The following is a 7,501-nucleotide window of genomic DNA, read 5'->3' as shown; positions in this document are numbered from 1 at the left end:
CATCCTGCATGCTCATCTCCCAACATCCAAATGCAGCACTCCAGGCCAGAGGTTGCACAGCAGTAGTTGCCACCATGGACGCATGCTCAGTGAACGCGCCAGGTCTGCAGCCAGACTTGGTCCGCCAGAGAGGATTGTCCAGCTATGGAGGGTGTCCAGGATGACCGGAGCGGTAGGGATTCAGATGTCAATATGTCCAGCGCCAACACTTGTGAGTGATCAATATTATATCTCCTCAAACATTCACGTAAAAATCGGAGAATATGCTCAACACACATGATAAGGAAAGCTACCCAACACATACTGAGTATTAGTTCACTATTCACCCGCCCAGACGGCCACGTGGTGAGGTCAACTGCATCTCCATACCTTGCCTGACTGGTTCAGAAGGCTCAGCAGCAGCTCGCAAAGGCTCAGCAGCAGCTCGCACCTCTAGCTGGAAATGTCCAGTCATTCTGGCTACTGGCTACATCTGCCACTTGCCTGCATGCCAAGTGGTATCACCCTAAGAAACCAGCCACATATTTATCAGTGTAATTACAATTAAATATTATGATTGCAGCCCCAATCTGGTAACATTTGACAACGAGAAATTTCAGAAATACCTCCTCCTGGCAACTTTGGCTTTGGAAATATGAATTTCCCAAGTAAATCTATATCCCTTATCGTTATCGACGTGTTGAAATCACGATTTTCCACGTGAAATCTATACCTCCCTTACGACTGTACAAAGTCTCACCCACATCATTTTTTTTTGTTCGTGTCGGAACACTGACCACAGTAACTTTACACTCCAATAAATATACATTTCTGATTATTATTTATATGTGTATAGCGTCCAAAAAAATTATGGCATGTCCACACATACACGCCAGCAAGGTGTCTTTGTTCTCCTCATTTCTAGGAAATTGTTTGATATTTAGGTCTTCCAGCTACTAAGATTCGAGAACGGACTGCAAGTATGTTAAGTAAGAGCTTCTGGAAGCAATTTTAGAGTACGTGGTCAGAAATGAGGTCATGATCACAAGAGGAGAAGTGACATAAAATTGGTAAAATTACAATAATCGACGGAAACTACCTGTAAATTGAGGAAAATGAGAGAAAATTGAGGGGGAATGAGGAAGTACTTACATGTTTGCTTGGTGCAGGAAAATTCTTGTACATGGGTACGAATGTGTGACAGCAAGAATAATACGAGAAAAAGACAACATGATTGCACTGGGAATCATGGAGACAGTAATTTTTCGTGTTCCACGATATGACGGCTGGAATAGATTGTTTAATGTGGATGACCACCAAATTTATGTCTGATCACAAGCCCATGTTTGACCTCAAAGTTGTTGGCAACCACCTTATAGTGAAAAAACTTTACTGCTACAGAATGAAATGTGACTTGAGTAGTGTTTAGCCACAGAAAGGCGGGAGTGGTGTTCGTTGTTGTTACTATCCTAACTCATGGTAGACCCTTCCCCATCCTCCTCATTCTTCGTCCTGGTGTAGCTGAGAGAGTCAACTTAGGGATTATATAGGGCTTTAAAAACCAATAGCAATGTAAATTTATTGTTTTACCACCAGGTATTGTTCAGAGCAGAAGCATTGTGGTTTCAAGTGGCATGTGACAGATGCTCGCTGGACAGGAAGCCACTAGAGAGAGAGAGAAAGAGGATATGAAACTTCCTGGCAGATTAGAATTGTGTGCCGGACCGAGACTCGAACTCGGGGCCTTTGCCTTTTGCGGGCAAGTGCTCTACCAACTGAGCTACCCAAGCACGACTCACGCCCCGTCTTCACAGCTTTACTTCTGCCAGTACCTCGTCTCGTACCTTTCAAACATTACAGAAGCTCTCCTGCGAAACTTGCAGAACTAGCACTCCTGAAAGAAAGGATATTGCGGAGACATGGCTTAGCCACAGGGTGGGGGATGTTTCTAGAATGAAGTTTTCACTCTACAGCGGAGTATGCGCCGATATGAGACTTCCTGGCAGATTAAAACTGTGTGCCGGACCGAGACACGAAATCGGGACCTTTGCCTTTCGCGGGCAAGTGCTTGGGTCGCTTAATTGGAAGGTCCCAGGTTCGAGTCTCGGTCCGGCACACAGTTTTAATCTGCCAGGAAGTTTCATATCAGCGCACACTCCGCTGTAGAGTGAAAATTTCATTCTAGAAAGAGCATATGTTTTGCAAGAATTTCTCAGGCTCAGTATCAAAGAGTTGCCACCAGCCGAGCTTTGTCCAGCAGGAAGTAACCAGAGGGGCGAGGGGGAGGAGGGAATGGGACTGGAGGGAGGAGGGCTGGGGAGGTTGCCTCTTCCAACGTCCTCAGCTGGTGGTACTGTGAATTAACTCATTATCTGCACAGCAGTGCGAGCACATAGATTATCTGCTTCCATTGACCTTGTATGGAAGGTGTGTGTTTGGGAGCAAAACAAGAAGTGAATCTGGTATCAAAGGAATGCCGGCACCTGATGCTTTATTTGGGGAGTAAGTAGCCAGCTGTTGGGGGTTGTTACTGACGGCATCCTGGTACTCTCACAGTAGCTGCCTGCAGCCGCGACTCCGTCCTTGCGCGGTAGTCTGTGGACTGCGTGTGTGAAGAAGTAGGTGGTAAATTGGAAAGCTATTTTCCCGACAGATATGTTCAGCGCGATCTGTAACAGTGCAATTACATACAGTGTGTTACAAAAAGGTACGGCCAAACTTTCGTGAAACATTTTTCACACACAAAGAAAGAAAATATGTTATGTGGACATGTGTCCGGAAATGCTTACTTTCCATGTTAGAGCTCATTTTATTACTTCTCTTCAAATCACATTAATCATGGAATGGAAACACACAGCAACAGAACGTACTAGAGTGACTTCAAACACTTTGTTACAAGAAATGTTCATAATGTCGTCCGTTAGCGAGGATACGTGCATCCACCCTCCGTTGCATGGAATCCCTGATGCGCTGATGCAGCCATGGAGAATGGCGTATTGTATCACAGCCGTCCACAATACGAGCACGAAGAGTCTCTACATTTGGTACTGGGGTTGCGTAGACAAGAGCTTTCAAATGCCCCCATAAATGAAAGTCAAGAGGGTTGAGGTCAGGAGAGCGTGGAGGCCATTGAACTGGTCCGCCTCTACCAATCCATCGGTCACCGAATCTGTTGTTGAGAAGCGTACGAACACTTCGACTGAAATGTGCAGGAGCTCCATCGTGCATGAACCACATGTTGTGTCGTACTTGTAAAGGCACATGTTCTAGCAGCACAGGTAGAGTATCCCGTATGAAATCATGATAACGTGCTCCATTGAGCGTAGGTGGAAGAACATGGGGCCCAATCAAGACATCACCAACAATGCCTGCCCAAACGTTCACAGAAAATCTGTGTTGATGACGTGATTGAACAATTGCGTGAGGATTCTCGTCAGCCTACACATGTTGATTGTAAAAATTTACGATTTGATCATGTTGGAATGAAGCCTCATCCGTAAAGAGAACATTTGCACTCAAATGAGGATTGACACACTGTTGGATGAACCATTCGCAGAAGTGTACCCGTGGAGGTCAATCAGCTGCTGATAGTGCCTGCACACGCTGTACATGGTAAGGAAACAACTGGTTCTCCGGTAGCACTCTCCATACAGTGACGTGGTCAACGTTACCTTGTGCAGCAGCAACTTCTCTGACGCTGACATTAGGGTTATTGTCAACTGCACGAAAAATTGCCTCGTCGATTGCAGGTGTCCTCGTCGTTCTAGGTCTTCCCCAGTCGCGAGTCATAAGCTGGAATGTTCCGTGCTCCCTGAGACGCCGATCAATTGCTTCGAACGTCTTCCTGTCGGGACACCTTCATTCTGGAAATCTGTCTCGATACAAACGTACCGCGCCACGGCTATTGCCCCGTGCTAATCCACACATCAAACGGGCATCTGCCAACTCCGCATTTGTAAACATTGCACCGACCAAAAACACGTTCGTGATGAACACTAACCTGTTGATGCTACGTACTGCTGTGCTTGATGCTAATACTGAAGATCAATGAGTCGCATGTCAACGCAAGCACCGAAGTCAACATTACCTTCCTTCAATTGGGCCAACTGGCGGTGAATCGAGAAAGTACAGTACATACTGACGAAACTAAAATGAGCTCTAACATGGAAATTAAGCGTTTCCAGATACATTTCCACATAACAACTTTTCTTTATTTGTGTGTGAGGCATGTGTCCTGAAAGTTTGGCCGTACCTTTTTGTAACACCCTGTATAGTGAGCTATGTTTCCGTCGATTTCATAACGGTATTCCTTGCGTGATAAAAAAGATCCTTTTACATATTTAATCACTTCTTTTCGATGTATTTTACAGGAGTTGCATCTTCCGCACCTAAATAAATAGAAGAGAATGATCACCTTTTGGTCTGCAAAATTAAAAACTAGTTACATGTTTGTGGTAAACCCTTTTTATTTTTCGACATAGTCTCCTTTTAGACTTATACACTTCGTCCAACGCTGATTTAATTTGTTTATCCCTTACGAGTAATAGGGATTGTCCAAGTCTGCAGAAAAGCCATTAGTTGCTGCAATCACCACCTCGTTGAATAAAGTCTTTGTCCCGCCAGCCATTTCTTCAAATTGGGGAACAAGAAGTCGTCTGAGGGAGCCAAGTCTGGAGAAAAGCGGGGATGTGAAACGAGTTGGAATCATGTTTCCATTAATTTTGGGACCACAACTGCTGAGGTGTGTGCTGGTGCATTGTCGTGAAGGAAAAGGACTTTTTTGCTGTTCAATCGCTGGAGTTTTTCTTGCAGCTCGGTTTTCAAACGGTCCAATAACGATGAATAATATGCACCTGTATTAGTCGTATCCTTTTCCAGATAGTCGATGAGGATTATCCTTTGTGAATCCCAAAAGACACTCACCATAACTTTTCCGGCCAAAGGAATGGTCTCCGCTGTGTTTGGTGCAGATTCTCCATTGGTAACCCGTAGTTTAGATTGTTGTTTGGTTTCAGGAGTACAGTAATGTTTCCATGTTTCATCCACAGTGACTAAACGACGCTGCAAGTCCTGTGGATTCTTCCTGAACATCTGCAAACCATCCTTGCAACACTTCACACGATTCCGTTTTTGGTCAAGCATGAGAAATCGCGGAACCCATCTTGCGGATAGCTTGCTCATGTCCAAAGTTTTATGCAAAATATTATGTACCCGTTCATTCGAGATGCTCACAGCACTAGCAATCTCACACACCTTAACTCTTATGTCATCTATCACCATTTCATGGAATTATCAATGATTTCTGGAGTCGTAACCTCCACACGGCATCCAGAAAGTTCAGCATCACTTGTGCCCATATGGCCACTCCAAAAATTTTGAAACCACTTATGAACTGTTCTAATCGAACGTGCAGAGTCACCGTAATGTTTATCAAACTTCTCTTTAGTCGCCTGAGGCGTTTTGCCTTTCATAAAGTAATGTTTAATCACCACACGAAATCCTTTTCGTTCAGTTTTTGACAATCACTCGACTTCCTTGATTCACACCAATGCCAAACACAAGAAATAGACCAATATGGAGGAAACTTGGTGTGCGTTCTTTCCAAAGATGCTAGTAGCCAAACATGACCTCGATACTCGCCAGTGGTGACAACTTTTGGACTGTGCACGGACTTTTCAAACGCCCTACTTATGTTCTGCTACATGGAGATTATTTGTTCCCAAACAACGGTTGAGTTTTTAAGGATAACAATGCACCTTGTCACCGGGCTGCAGTTGTTTGCGAAATGAACATCTCCTCTATAAAAATCAACATGGGTTCCGCAAACAGAGATCCTGTGAAACTCAGCTCGCTCTGTTCCTCCATGAAATCCACAGCTCGGTGTACAACTGCGCTCAGGCTGATGCCTTGTTCCTCGATTTCAGTAAGGCATTTGACACTGTCCAGCATTGCCGTTTCATGAAAAAAATGCGATCTTACGTAGAATCGGAGCAGAGCTGCGATTAGATTCAAAACTTTCTTGCAGATAGAACTCAACACGTCGCTCTTAACGGAACTAAATCGACAGATGTAAAGGTCGTATCCGGAGTAGCACAGGGAAGGGTGATAAGACTGTTGCTTTTTACAGTATATATAAATAATCTAGTAGAAAGGGTAGGATTCTCTTTAAGGCTAACTGCAGATGATTCAATTGTTTACACCAAAGCAGCAATGCCAGAAGATACTCAAGAGTTTGTAGAACGACCTGCAGAGAACTGATTAATGGTGCAGACATTGGCAGTTGACCTTGAACTTAAATGAATGTAACATGTCGCGCATACATAGGAAAATAAATCCACTACTGTACAGCTACACTATTGATGACAAGCAGCTGGAGACAGTGTCTGCCATAAAATGTCTATGCGTAACTATCCAGACCAACCTTAAAAAATGGTTCAAATAGCTCTGAGCACTATTGGACTTAACATCAGAAATCATCAGTCCCATAGACTTAAATACTTAAACCTAAGTAACCTAAGGACATCACACACATACATTCCCGAGGCAGGATTAGAACCTGCGACAGTAGTAGCAGTGCGGTTCTAGATTGAAACGCCTAGAACCACTCGGCCACAACGGCCGGCGCCAGAGCGACCTCAAGTGGAATGACCACATAAAGCAGATAGTGGGAAAAGCAGACACCAGACTCAGATTCACTGGAAGAATCTTAAGGAAATGTAACTCATCCACGAAAGAAGTGGTTCATAAGGCGCTTGTTCGCCCGATTCCTGAGTATTGTTCATCTGTCTGGTAGGACTGATAGAGGAGATAGAGAAGATGCAACGAAGAGTGGCGGCTTTCGTCACTGAATCGTTTAGCTGGTGAGAGAGCGTTACGAAGATGCTAAACAAACTCCACTGGTAGACGTTACAAGAGAGGTGTTGTGCATCACGCAGAGATTTACAACTGAAATGTAGGGACTCGTTTAACTACTTTAAAAAAATACAGAATATTAAGTTACCATGAAACTCTGTAACTGAAGAGTTAACAGTATCTTCAAAATAGCTCTGGTATAGAGTGTTGTACACCAGTTAAAATGTGTACATAGCTCTTAATTCTTACAAACGCTGTACAAAACACAATCTTATGTCTCACAACAACAAAACAGCAGAAATAGCCGGAATTTGCTTTTCAAATTGTGTGTGAATTTCTAAGGGACCAAACTGCTAAGGTCACCGATCCCTAGACTTACACACTACTTAAACTAACTTAAGCTAAGAACTCTAACCTCCAGCGGGAGGAGCCGCGCAGTCCGTGACATGGCGCCTCTAAAGGCCGGTTCCCACTCGTGGTTGCCATAGAAACGCCGTCTGCGGCGCGGCGGGCTCTGCGCCGCGGTTTGACCATGTCGAAACGCTTCCGCTGCCGCGTGCCGCGCTGCAGGTCCGTGCCACCAATCACAGAAACGCTGAGCGTGACGTCAGGGACGGAACCCCGGGCCACACGAACTTTCGCCGAACCCCTGGCGCGGACGCGGCGGCAG

At 44.8% G+C, this 7,501-nt stretch overlaps 1 non-coding gene across 1 annotated transcript; it reads right to left on the bottom strand.

Moving 5' to 3' along the window:
• Nucleotides 1-1,695: 1,695 nt before the first annotated feature.
• Nucleotides 1,696-1,770, bottom strand: Trnal-caa. The gene has a single exon. It is a non-coding gene; the product is annotated as a tRNA-Leu (tRNA).
• Nucleotides 1,771-7,501: the final 5,731 nt, after the last annotated feature.

This window comes from Schistocerca americana, chromosome 4 (assembly GCF_021461395.2).
Source record: "Schistocerca americana isolate TAMUIC-IGC-003095 chromosome 4, iqSchAmer2.1, whole genome shotgun sequence".
NCBI classification, from domain to species: domain Eukaryota; kingdom Metazoa; phylum Arthropoda; class Insecta; order Orthoptera; family Acrididae; genus Schistocerca; species Schistocerca americana.
This window is presented reverse-complemented; position numbering and strand designations above follow the sequence as displayed.